The sequence below is a fragment of the Agelaius phoeniceus genome, chromosome 30 (assembly GCF_051311805.1).
Source record: "Agelaius phoeniceus isolate bAgePho1 chromosome 30, bAgePho1.hap1, whole genome shotgun sequence".
Classification (NCBI taxonomy): domain Eukaryota; kingdom Metazoa; phylum Chordata; class Aves; order Passeriformes; family Icteridae; genus Agelaius; species Agelaius phoeniceus.
Window position 1 is genome coordinate 5689392 of NC_135294.1, and position 13048 is coordinate 5702439.

The window sequence follows — 13048 nt, forward strand, 5'->3', positions numbered from 1 at the left end:
GCAAATAACACCCCTTGAAAAAAATTTTTACTTTTGAGCTCTGTGAGGAAAAACCTTTGATGCCAGCACTTGGAGCACTCTTGGAGCTGGACTCAGAGATCCTGTGGGTCCCTTCCAGCTCGGGATATTCCATGATTTTGTATTCTGTGGCACCTCCAGGAGGGTGTTTGGCTCTCACCTCCCTGCACAGGCGTGCACATTGATATTTTTTTGGTTTTGTGTTCCATTCTCTGCCTGCTGAAGGAATGGAGTGTCCCTCATGGCTCTGCTGCCCTGGCAGAGGCTGCAGCCACGGAGCTGTTTCTCTGTTTCTCCGCTGAGATGCTCCAGGTACCCTGGGGGCCATTTGGGAATTGTCTGATAACACGGGAAACTGCGATTCCGACGTTTTCCTCACACAGAGAGGAGCCAGGTTTTCAGAACAAAATTCCTCTGTTAAGAGAGGTTTGTTTGTTTGTTTTTCATGGAGCAATTAAAAAAAAATTTCTTTTTTTTCCTACTCCAGCTGCAGGTTTTGTGTTTGTGTCTTAGCCTAGATAAAAGGACTGACACCAATAGTAAATCTTTGCCTTTGTCAAAGGATTTCCACAATTGGAAGCAAAATGGGCTCTTATCCCTCAGGGATTCACTATTTCTGCATCACAGGTGGAGAGAAAAGGGGTGACAATGCCCCCTGCAACAAAAGAATTAAGGAGTTCAATTTATTAAGTTATTCCAACCAAATTTCCTGAATTAGTTGAACTCTTGTTTTTCCTGATACCTCAGTGTGATATTGAAAGAAACTCTTTTTGTCCTAATAAGTTATTAAGGGATATTCAGGGATTTTCATTCTGTTTCCTCCAGGGTATATTTCATCCCACTTCCCCCCCCTCTGTTTCTTGGTATTTTCCCCCTTTCTAAGATAAACACGGGTGATCTTTTCGATATCTGCAGCATTGGCATTAAAAAATAAAAATAAAAAAAGGTTTTAAATCATCGCATAAAATAGGAACGTTGTGTTTATGTAATGTAATGAATGTAATAGGAAATGTTGGCTGTACTGTTGAATTCTGCTGCTCCAGCCCTAGAAAGGGAATAATTTTCCATCACAAACACAAAGGTTATCGTTTTCTATCACAAATACAGAATTTAATGCGCTCCCTACAAAATCCTATTGGGATTTACTCTTATTAAATTCCAAAGGACTGGAGATGCCCCCCAAGGATTACTCTGATAACAGTAAGAGACTTTTGGTGGGGAATGGATCTCAGGCTGTTTTTCCAGCTTCTTTTTTGCAGTTCCCTGGGAAAACTTTATCACCCCTGTCCTGGGAAACACAGGTGATGCAGTGATAGGGGCACTGATAACAGGCAGTGATAACAGGCAGCGAGAACAGTGATAAAATGCAGATCCAAAGGCTGGGAAGGATCAGGTTCCTCTGGGATTTGGGATGTCCTCACTCCCTTTTCATCTTCCTCTGGGATTTGAAATGTTCCCACTCCCTTTTCATGCTCCTTTGGGATGTCCTCACTCCCTTTTCATGTTCCTCTGGGATTTCGGATGTTCTTATTCCCTTTTCATCTTCTGGGATTTGGGATGTCCTCACTCCCTTTTCATCTTCTGGGATTTGGGATGTCCTCACTCCCTTTTCATCTTCTTCTGGGATTTGGGATGTCCTCACTCCCTTTTCATCTTCCTCTGGGATTTGAAATGTTCCCACTCCCTTTTCATGTTTCTCTGGGATTTGGGATGTCCTCATTCCCTTTTCATGTTCCTCTGGGATTTGGGATGTTCCTCTGGGATTTGGGATGTCCTCACTCCCTTTATCCCCTCACCCCTGCAGGTCAGTTCCGGTGGGGGATGTCTCTCCTCATGTGGTTTTCTGTCCCTGTCATATTTTCTGAAAAATCCCTTTTCCAGGATTTCTTCTCCTAGGAACCTTCAGCTTCTCCATGTTTTGTTCCTCAGGAATGTGATTTGGAGAATTGCTTAGCATGTGACTTGTTTTTAATTCATGGCCAATCACAGTCCAGCTGTGTCAGACTCTCTGAGTCTGTCACAAGATTTTATTATTCATTCTTTGCATGAATTATATTATTATTCGTTCTTCTGATGCCTCCTTTCTCTTTCTTTCCTGTAGTTTTAGTATATCACTATAATATAATGTGATATATGATTAATATAATATAATATAATGTAATGTACTGTATGGTAATATAAAATAATATAATGTAATGTATTGTAATATAATATAATATAATATAATATAATATAATATAATATAATATAATATAATATAATATAATATAATATAATATAATATAATATAATATAATATAATATAATAATATCAGCCTTCAGAAAACTTGGAATCAATTCTCATCTCTCACCTCATCCTGGGGACCCTCAACACCACCACAATTAATAACCACAGGTTTCTCCTTCCTCTGCTCCACTCCTCATGTTGTCATTGAGAGCAAAGATGTTGAGCCACAGGACATAATTAGGAAAAAATCTGAGTGTGTTAGGAGAGAAGAAATCATCCTTTCTTTCTAAATATCCTTTAAAAAAAAATCTGATTTTGTGCAGTGCTCTCATCTAAGCCCTGTGCTGGCTCATTTTGGCGCTTTGGGAATGAATCATCAGCTGCAATTGTCTCATCTAGGGATTCCCATCTATCAGAATCCTTCTAAGAAACTGCAAGGAAAACAAAAAACAAAAGATAAGCAAAATTAATTTTCAGCCCGCCCTTCTTCAGTCCCCTGTACCTGGCTCAGATGAGATCAGGGATTTTGTTTCCCCGGCCAGAGCCTGGGAATTCTTCCCTATATTAAAAATAACCCACCACAGCCTCCCACAGCACACCAGGATCTTTCATGAAGCCTGATTTTAATCTTGCAAGAGATAATCTAACTTTTTCATTAGGAACTATGGGAATATTTGGGGTTGATGCCCAAGGGCTGAACATTCCCCATGGAAAAAAAACAAACCTGGGTGGCCCAGGAGATTTTCCCTCATTGCACTGATGACTTTCAAAGCCCTGTGGTGGCTCCTCTCACCTAAACCCAAGGCTGAATCTTAGTCTGAGCCTCAGGCAGGGATTACCCAGGCCAGGATCAGGTTGTTTAATTCCCCAGCCCTTGTCACCATCATATTTTTGGAAAAATCCCTTTGCCCAGGATTCTTCTCCTGGGAAGCTGAGAAGCCTCAGAGAAAAATGAAAACAATAATTATTTCATTTGCTTCTCCTGTGTTTTGCTGCTTTGGAATGTGGTTGGAGATTGTTTATCCAACAGGTGATTGTTTCATTGGTTTCTGGAGTGAAATATTTTGATTTATTGGCCAATCAGAGCCAAGCTGTGTCAGGACTCTGGAAGGAATCACGAGTTTTCATGATTATCTTTTTAGCCTTCTGTCTGTATCCTTTCTGTATTCTTTAGTATAGTTTAGTTTAGCATTCTTTAATATAATTATATAAAATAATAAATCAGCCTTCTGAGAACACGGAGTCAGATCCATCATTCCTTCCTCTGTCTGGGAACCCCCCAAATCCAAGAGCCCAGCCCTTCCTCCCAGCCACTCTGGGTTCTCTGATTCCCCTTTTCCCCCCCAGTGCCCAAATTGTGTTGGACGTTTCCTGCTGAACTCACGGAGAGCCTCTGAAATATCCAACACTTTATCCCCAGGAGCCCCTCAGGAGTTGCTTTTTTTAATGGATTAACTATGACAGGGACTGCACTCCCACAGTTTTTTAAATATACAATAAGTATATTACATACTTTTAAAGCTATAAATAAGATTTATACACAACCCATGGGGATTTTCCATTAAAACTTCATAAATCACATTGTACATTATCCTCTTTAATCCTCAGCCTTGCCTTGGTAGTCACCAGAAAATATATTTAACCCTGTATAAAATTGATGATAAGCACGGAGAAGGAATGTTAACAAGAGCTTTTATGGGCCTGTATTTTCTTAGCCTGATTCATTCTTTTTCCTGGCAATTATTTGTAATAGGAGCAGTTATCTCCTGCCCTTTATTAACTGAAAACTCAGGTGTTCTGCCTAGAATGGAGCCTAGGATGAGCTTTCCCTGCCTTATCCTCTCTTTAGCTGGGGGGATCCCATTGTTTGGTGCTTGGAGAAGGCAATTTTCACATTCCACATCTCCTCCACGCTCTCCCTGCTGATTCAGCTCCTCCTGGAGCCAATGGCATTGCCAGAGGAACATTGATTTAATTCTGGTGTCATGGAATTAAAGCCCCATCCATGATGAGCACTCCAGCTCTGGGCTGCGGATGCACAGGGAAGGAAACCACTTTTAAAAATCCTGGTTTTGAAAGATCTTCAGAGCCTGGTGCTGCTTTGCTGTCGTGTCTCAAGCTCTGCCCTTCCCAGCCCTCTCCCAGCAGCTTGTTTCCTCCAGAAATAATTTTGTTTTCTCTGCGAAGACCCCCCCTAAAAATCCACTCATCCTCCTTCCTCCTCCTCCTCCTCACTGTGGCTGCCCCTGGATCCCTGGAAGTGCCCAAGGCCACGTTGGAGCCACCTGGTCTATAGAAACTGTGGGAACCATGGTGGCACTGGATGGGCTTTGGGATCCCTCAAACCATTCCAGGATTCCATGTTTAGATGGGATTTGGGGAAGAAATCTTGGGAGAGGGGCTGGGATGGAATTCCCAGAGCAGCTGTGGCTGCCCCTGGACCCCTGGCAGTGCCCAAGGCCAGGCTGGAGCAGCCTGGGACAGTGGGAGCTCAGGGGGCACAGGGATCTGTTTTTGGGGGAAAACCATCATTCCTGCCAGAGTTTGGGATTAGCACAATGGTTTAGATGAGCACCCACAGTGCCTGTGGGGCCTGCAGGCCAAAAGATGGTCAGGATGGTGGAATTTGTCCCTAATCCCAAGGAATGGCCTGATTGTCACCATCTGTTTTGTTTTCCGTGGCAAAACCTCCCTGATTCCACTGGAGTGAGTGAAAAAAGGCAGGGCTGGGCTTCAAACACCCTCCAGCTCCTGCAACAAGTATGAAAAATTAACATTATCACTTCAAAGAGCTCCCAGAACTGGAGATTGTCCTGAGGGACCCGCAAGGATCAGCGCGTCCGACCCCGTGCTGGACTTCAAAACACACAAATTAAAGACAAATCAGCCTCACATTATTTAATTGAGCAAATCACGATCAGCACTGGAGAAACTGGGCCCAAATTCCTCTTGTGTAACCAATATTTAGTCACAGAATGTGGAAAACTGGAGCTCAGATTGACTCATTGGAGGCTCTGTTAGAAAATAGTTCCTCTCTATTTTTCCAGAGCTGCCTCATCAAACGTACACTGAGATTGGCAGCTGCTTTCCCCCATATGCTGGGGAAATTCAGGAGGGCTGGAGGTTCATTCCAGATATTCCAGCTTGTCCCTGGCTTGCTGGAAGTGTGAGAGTGTTTAAGGTGCATAAAACTGAGCTGTAAATTGAGCAGATTTTTGTCAGGAGACGCTGCGGTTTCTGCCTCTCCCCTCGTTCAGAACCAAACCTGCCCCGGGAGTGTTTGGACGATTCCCTCAAGGAAAAGGTGGGAATTTGGGGGATCCCTGTGGGTCCCTTCCCGCCCAGGATTGTGATTTTAATTGGCACAAAGAAATGGCCAAGGGTGGCAGAAAGACATTTGACATCAACACAAAGCAACCATGAAAAGCCCATTGCAGTTTTGGTCGGGTTTCTGAGAATTTGGAGAATGGATTTATTTAGCTTGGCTTCAACACGGATCAGCTCCACAGAGTGTCCCACCAGGGGAGCAAATTAATCCTTTTTGTCCTAAATTCCATTCATTCAGCACCAACCAGAGGCCCAGATGACTTTGGGCAGGGGCTTTTCTCTGGAAACGTGTTCAGCTCCATCATCCTTGCCTGAGGATGACAGGGATGGGACATTCCCATCTCTCACCCCACACTGGCTCGAAGTTTTGTGTGGAGATTTTATTTTAGCAGGTCTGTCTCCATGGAGAAGTGGCTGGTGGACTTTTCTGGGGATTGTGCCTCCTGCAAATATGCAGATTTCCCAAAAATTAAATTGGAATTGTGAAAACAAATGGGATTTTTATTTTTTTGCATGAGGATCTTTGTAAGAGCATTGATGAGCATTTGTTCTGGGGGATATTTGAGAGCACTGGCTGGGATTGACATGGAATGGAGGGACAGGACACAGGGAATGGCTTCCCACTGGAAAAAGGGAGATTTAGATGGGATTTTGGAAGGAATTCCTTGCTGTGAGGGTGGTGAGGGGCTGGGATGGAATTCCCAGAGCAGCTGTGGCTGCTGAAAGTGTCCAAGGCCAGGTTGGAACCCCCTGGGACAGAGGGAGGTGCCCCTGCCTGTGTCAAAAACAAACTTTAAGGTCCTTTCCCACCCAAACCATTCCAGAATTCCCTGCTGGCCTTTTCAGCAGCTCACAGAAACGCTGGAGCCGCCGTAGCTGTGGAGATCCCTGCAGGAATCTCAGCGCTCCAACAGTGCCTCCCCTCATCCCCAGCAGCTCCAGGCGGGATGTGGGATATCCAGATGGTGCCTCCAACAGCTCCTCCTCACCAGCCTGGGCTCAGCTCTCACATTCTCCCTCCCCTGACAGGGCTCAGAGCCCGTTTGGAATGTGCTCAGGTCCTGCAGATGGGCGAGATGTGCTCGGAAAGGCCAAGCGACGCAATAAGCGCGGTTTAAAATTAATGGGTGGTGGTGATTAAGAGGTGAAAAGAGATGGGGGACATACCTGCTCCAGAAATAACCAGGTTGGGTTTAACCATCACTTTTTTTTTTTTTGGTAATTTTTTGTATTTTTGTAAAGTGAAGAGGCAGGTCGAGGTGGGAAACAAGGGGGTTTATTTACCACATTTCTGGTAAGTAATAACCCATAAATTTAATGGTGGTGGTGATTAAGAGGCAACAGGAGAGGGGGAAATACCTGCTCCAGAAATAACCAAGTTGGGTTTAACCATCACTTTTTTTTGTATTTTTTTTTTAATTTTTTTTTTTTTTGTTTGTTTTTGTAATGTGAAGAGGCAGGTTGAGGTGGGAAATTAATAAATGTGGTTTATTTATCACGTTTCTGGTAATAACCCATAAAATTAATGGTGGTGGTGATTAAGAGGTGACAGGAGACAGGGAAATACCTGCTCCAGAAATAAGCAGATTGGGTTTAACCATCACTGGTTGTATTTTTGTACAAAAATGTAAATTTTTGTATTATTATTATTATTATTATTCCCCAAAGCCTGTTGCCCATAACTCACAGCAAATACAGATTATGCACCACACCAGCGATGCAGTTGTCATTTCTCATCCTTATTTATTAATGCCTTTTCTGAGCACTTCAGATAAGGATTTCAAAACCCAGCTCCAGCAGAACAGTACTTTGCACATCGCACTTTAACGGGGGAAAAACATTGTTGCCTGATTTTAATCACAAAAATGAAATGCTCCTAATAGAGCGAAAAACCCAATTTCCTGCAGAAGCATTTGCAGGCCGATGGGGCTCCGAGATTCCTGCCATGACAGGAGAGTGATGTCTTGGGCATGGGAGAATGTTCTGGATATCCCTGCAACAAATGGAGCTGGATCATTTTGAGGTTTGACTTCCAATTTTCATTCGTCAATAATTGATAATTAACCTCCACAACCCCCCTGCTTTAATTCTAGGGGTGGGTTGGGCATCATGAGAGGAGGTAAAACCCCACCAAATGTTGGGACAGGGACAAGAGCTGAGGATGGTTCCCCTATGTTGATTCCATATTTGGAGTTTGTTTCATGCCTCCTCTTCCTCCTCCTAATTATTCCTGCCACGAGCAGAGGAGTGACTCGGAGGGGACAAACGGGGAAGGAGTTTTGGAAGGTCAGAGCTTAGGGGTGAATTGAGGTCCCAAAAAGTTGTGTCCCACCCCAAAAGTTTGGCTTGGAAGGCAGGAGCATTTTTTAAGTTGCTGGCGTTGTGGGGTTTGGATTCCTTTCCCAAAGTCGCACTCCAGGATAGCAGGAAGAGTCCACCAAGCTCCAGTTTGGGATTTTTGGATTTTTGGAATCCTCTTTTTCGGGATCTGTCACTGTCGTGGAAGGAAGGTGGAGCCAGGCACAAGGAACAGGATGAGAGGACACAACCCCACCAAGCTCCAGTTTGGGATTTTTTGGATGCTGTTTTTAGGGACCTGTCACTGACAGCTCCAGTTTGGGATTTTTTGGATGCTGTTTTTAGGGACCTATCAGTGACATGGCAGGAGGATGGAGCCAGGCAGGGGTGGGTACAAGGTACAGGGAGAGGAAACGGCCCCAGGTCATGTCATGGGAGGCACATCTGTCCATGCCAGGGGAATTGGATTTCGATGGCCCTTGAGGTCCTTTCCAACCCAAACCATTCCATGATTCCATGATCTGGGAAACCAGCCAGTCCCTTCTGTGGTGTTTTCCTTAGAGCGTGGAGGGAATGACACCTTTGGACTTAAATAAGGGGGAAATGTTTAAATTATCCTGAAATTCTAGTTCAGAACCTGTGGAGAGGCAGAAGGGAGGAGAGATTTCACTTCCAGAGGAACCCATTTGTAGTGGCTTTTGTTTTTTTGCATGCAAAACCACGACACCATTGCAGAGGGGACTCGATGACAAGGTGTTCTCAGAGAGGAGGAAAAATCACTGGGAGTGGAAAAGCCAGAAGAGGTGCCCAAATTCTCTCCCCCATCATCACCCTGCCCTCCAGACTGTAAACCCCTCATTATTTCCAGGCTGCAGCTCGTTCTGCCTCATCCCAGAGCCATTCCCAGCACTGGAAATCCCATTTTCCCAACAACCTTGCATCAAAACTGAACAACGCCGAGCAAGGCCCTTGGTAGCCCCAGGAAGGCCATTAATTACCAGGGTGGGACAATCCATGTGCAGCACAGTAATTAAAAGTCCAGGAGCTGCAGCATTTTGTGATTAATGCCTTAGGTGGGCACTCCAGCTCCTAAAACTAATGGGAAGCGACTCCAACTGCACCAGGGTCCCCAGGAGGAATCCAGGTTGCTCCGGGCATATTGCACATTCCTCAGCTCATTAATTACAGCTGCTCTGAGTGGAAAGTTTATAATTAAACACATAGTTTACTCCCCAGCTTTGGGGTGGAGTAAATGAAGGGAATTTAATTTCTTTCGGGATAAGCACGTGGAGGCATTAATGGGGCGTGCAGGTGACAAGGAGGTTTTGTCTGGAGCTCATCCAGGAGCCAGAGTGGGATGATGTCATGTTGATAATCAAATTTATCAGTTTAATTACCTTTCTAGGCGTGGTTTGACTCTTAAAAAAGGAAGGGAATGGGAAGCTTTACCTCAGTTTGGGTCTGGCCCTGTTTGTGGCTCCTGTCTCAGTTTGGGCCTGGCCCAGTTTGGGTCCGGCCCAGTTTGGGTCCCTTGCCCTTTTTGTGGGTCCTGTCTCACTTTGGGTCCTGTCTCAATCTGAGTCCTGTGTCAGTTTGGGTCTGGCCCAGTTTGTGGCTCTTGGCCCAGTTTGGTCCTGTAAATGCTGAACCTGCACAGGGACTCCCATGGATTTCAGTGGGATTTCTTTTCATGACATTTCTTCCCACAACATCACTTCTCCGTGAGTTTTTATTTTGCTTCCTGCTGCTGTTCAGGGCACTGGATTTGATCTGTGAAGTCCTGGATTTATTCTGTGAAATCCTGGCCTTTAATCTGTGAAGTCCTGATTTTATTCTGTGAAATCCTGGCCTTTAATCTGTGAACTGCTGCCTGTATTCCGTGCAGTCCTACATCTGATCTGTGAAGTGCTGCTCTTTAATCTGTGAAATCCCCTGTGCCAACCCTGCTGTAAATTTATTTCCATTCCCCTGTTCAGCCCTGACTCCTGTAAATCCCAGAGCTCTGCCTGTCAGAATCACTGTCCATCCAAGAGGCGCAGTGAGCTCCCTCGCTCCTGTGCCAGCTGGGAATTGTGCAGCTTTCCAGGGTGGTTTATTAGTGCAGGAAGGCAGGAAAATGTGACAAACACCTCCTGAACTCGCTAAAACACAGAAATGTGTCACACATGGAGGAGCAGCTCCGGCCTTGTGCCTGTGGGAAGGAGCAAACAGGTTTTGGGGTGGTTTACAGGGACAGAGAGGAGGAATCCCCTGGAGCAGCCTTCCCAAATTGCTGTGAAACCCCAGCAAACTCCTCTGGATGCCACAGGAGCTGTGATCACACTCCCACCTCTTCCAGCACAGGGATTATTTATTTAATGGGATGATGTTTTTAAGACTGGCTTTGAGGAGAGGTTTTGTGCCCCTGGCTGGGTCCAGCTGTCACCTGAACTGTGGCTGTGCAAGAGCTGCTGTGACACCTCGTGGTGTGTGAAAATGACCCCCAAACTATCAATTATTGGGTACAATAATTGATATTAATATTTGGGTAAAAATAAATATTGACATTGATATTAATAATTGGGTAAACACTCTGGATTTCCCCTGACTCCCAGGGGAGGAAATCCCTCCCAATATCCCATCTAACCCCTCTTTCATTTTAAAAAAAATCCATCTCTCTCATTCCTATTCCTATTATATTATTCCAATAATAATATATATTATTATATTCTTCCAATAATAATATATATTATTATATTCTTCCAATAATAATATGTATTATTATATTCTTCCAATAATATATATTATTATATTATTTCCAATAATAATATATATTATTATAATATTCTGATAGTCATATATATTATTATATTATTCCAATAATAATAATAATATATATTATGATACTATTCCAATAATAATATATATTATGATATTATTACAATAATAATATGTATTATTATATTATTCCAATCCCTCATGTGGGCAGACACCCCAAGAGTTCCCCACCAGCCATGCAGGACCGTGTCCCTAAAAGCCACCCACTAAAGGAACAGCCTAATTCCAGGGAAACAGCACCCAAACAGCTGAAAAATCCATTAAAACTCTATTTTTTTTTTTGCCCTGAGCAGGCATCCTAAAGCCTCACCCAGAGGAGAAGATGCCTGGCCTGGTTTGTGGATGATTATTCCCCCAAACAAACCCACCAAGCTCCATTGCTCATCCTCACTGCTGACAGGCACGAAGGTTAATTGGTCACAATTGCATCCCCAAAGTCCCAGCCCAGAGAAGTGCCAGGAGCCAGAGGTAAATCACACAACCACCCACTTGCTGCCTCCAAGTTTAAATAAATAGAAATCCCAGGCTAATTAATATTTAGGAAATGCAAAAGTTGTCATCTTAAATCAGGCTGAAACACAATAATCACATTAAGTGCTTACTTCAGCAAAATAGCCCTGAAATGCAAAGTGTTGGTGAGTTATGGGAGTATTTATCCCCTTAATTGACTCCTGGCTCTGGCAGAACTCCATTACCCAGGAGTTAGGAGGAAATTTAATTCCAATCCTTGTGTCTGCACTCAAGGACTTCTGTTTGACTCGGGTTTATTTTCAGCTGCAGGACCGAAGGGCTGCATTTTTCCAGTTGCAATCCTGCTCAGTTGAGCAACAAATGTGACATTTCGTATTTCATCTGCTGACCTTCCGCTCATATCTGAGAAATTTTTCATCCTGTCCTCCTCCTGTTTCCCTTCCAGGTGTCCTTTAAGGCAAGAAGGAACTCGGTGTTTTAGCGGGCAGAGTCTGGTAGGAATTATTTAGACAAAGAAGGGGAATTCAGACACTTTTTTTTCCTGGGCTCAGCGAGCAGCTTGGCTGCTGCTTGGGACCTGAATTTCTGCGGAATCGTGGAATATCCTGGGTTAAAAAGGAGCCTTGAGGATCTTTGAACCCTGGGATAGTGGGAGATGTCCATATCCAGTCCCATGGCACTGGGTAATCTTTAAGCTCCCTTCCAACCCAAACCATTCCTTGAAAAAGGAGAGTCCTCACTGCAGAGATGGAACATTTCCTACATCAGACCCTTCAGAACATCCTGAAGCCCTTTGGGACCTTTGAAATCCTCACCCTGTGGAATCCAAGAGCTCCCAGGCCAGCTCCCAGTGGATTTGTGTCATTCCCCTCCTGTGCGGCAGGGAGGGAAGGTGGCTGTGGAAAACCTCAAATAGGCTGAGATGAAAGGACTCTGGGCAGCCACAGCTGCTTTGGAATCCAACCAGAATTTGTGTTCTCGGCAGCAAAAATGGAGATTATATATATATATATATAAATATATATATTATCCAAGTGGAGCATGGCAAATCTTCCCCCAGGAATTCTGCTCTGCTTCTCCACCCCAATTATGGCCCTCTTGGCTCTGCTCTCCATGTAATGAGGTGATGGTTGAAGGGATTCCAGCTGCAATGGCCACCAAATTCCCTCCAAACACCTTTCCCTTAAATCCCTCCCCTCTCCCAGCCACTGAGGTGCTGAAATTCCTGAATTTCCCCACAAGGAGCCGTTTGCCATCCCCGCGAAAGGACGTCACCAATCCTGTTGATGTTTGCTGAAACTTTGCATCATCTCTGGCTTGGAGATGTATTTTTAGCTCTGTACTTCTTGAAATGTGAAAGTGTTGCTGGCCCCCAGTCAGGGAACAGCAGGGTTAATGCAGAGCCTGGAGGAGCTCTCCCATCTGTTCCAGCTTCCATCCAACCATGGAGTTTTACGAGAGCTCTCTAGGAGGGCTCCGAGTTCTCTGTTTTGTAGTATTCCCTTAAAAAAAAAAAAAAAATCAGCTTGGAAAGCTGCCTGTGCCAAACAGGAGGAGGTGAAGTCTTGGAGGAGACAAAGGAACTTGGAAGCATCAGATTTCTTTCGCATTTTTCCAGGAATTCTGTTTGTTTTGATTGACGTTGAAATTAGAGACGGAACAGATGGAGCGAGGGTACAGCAGGATGAGCTGAGCCGAGGCTTTGACACTCTAATGAGGGATGAGGAGGCAGAAGCTGCTGATTGGGTTCTTCTTTGGAGCCTAATTTATGTTTTATTTGCCCTGATACTTCTGCCAACAGCAACAGATTCCTAACCAGGCTGGCCCTGGACCCCTGGAAGTGCCCATGGTCAGGATGGATGGGACTCGGAGCAAAGTGGGAGGTGGATG

The 13048-nt window shown here is 44.5% G+C and overlaps 1 long non-coding RNA gene across 1 annotated transcript in view; it reads left to right on the forward strand.

Moving 5' to 3' along the window:
- Positions 1 to 13048, forward strand: part of LOC143696183 (uncharacterized) — a 33903-nt gene that overhangs the window by 16141 nt on the left and 4714 nt on the right. The window lies entirely within an intron of this gene.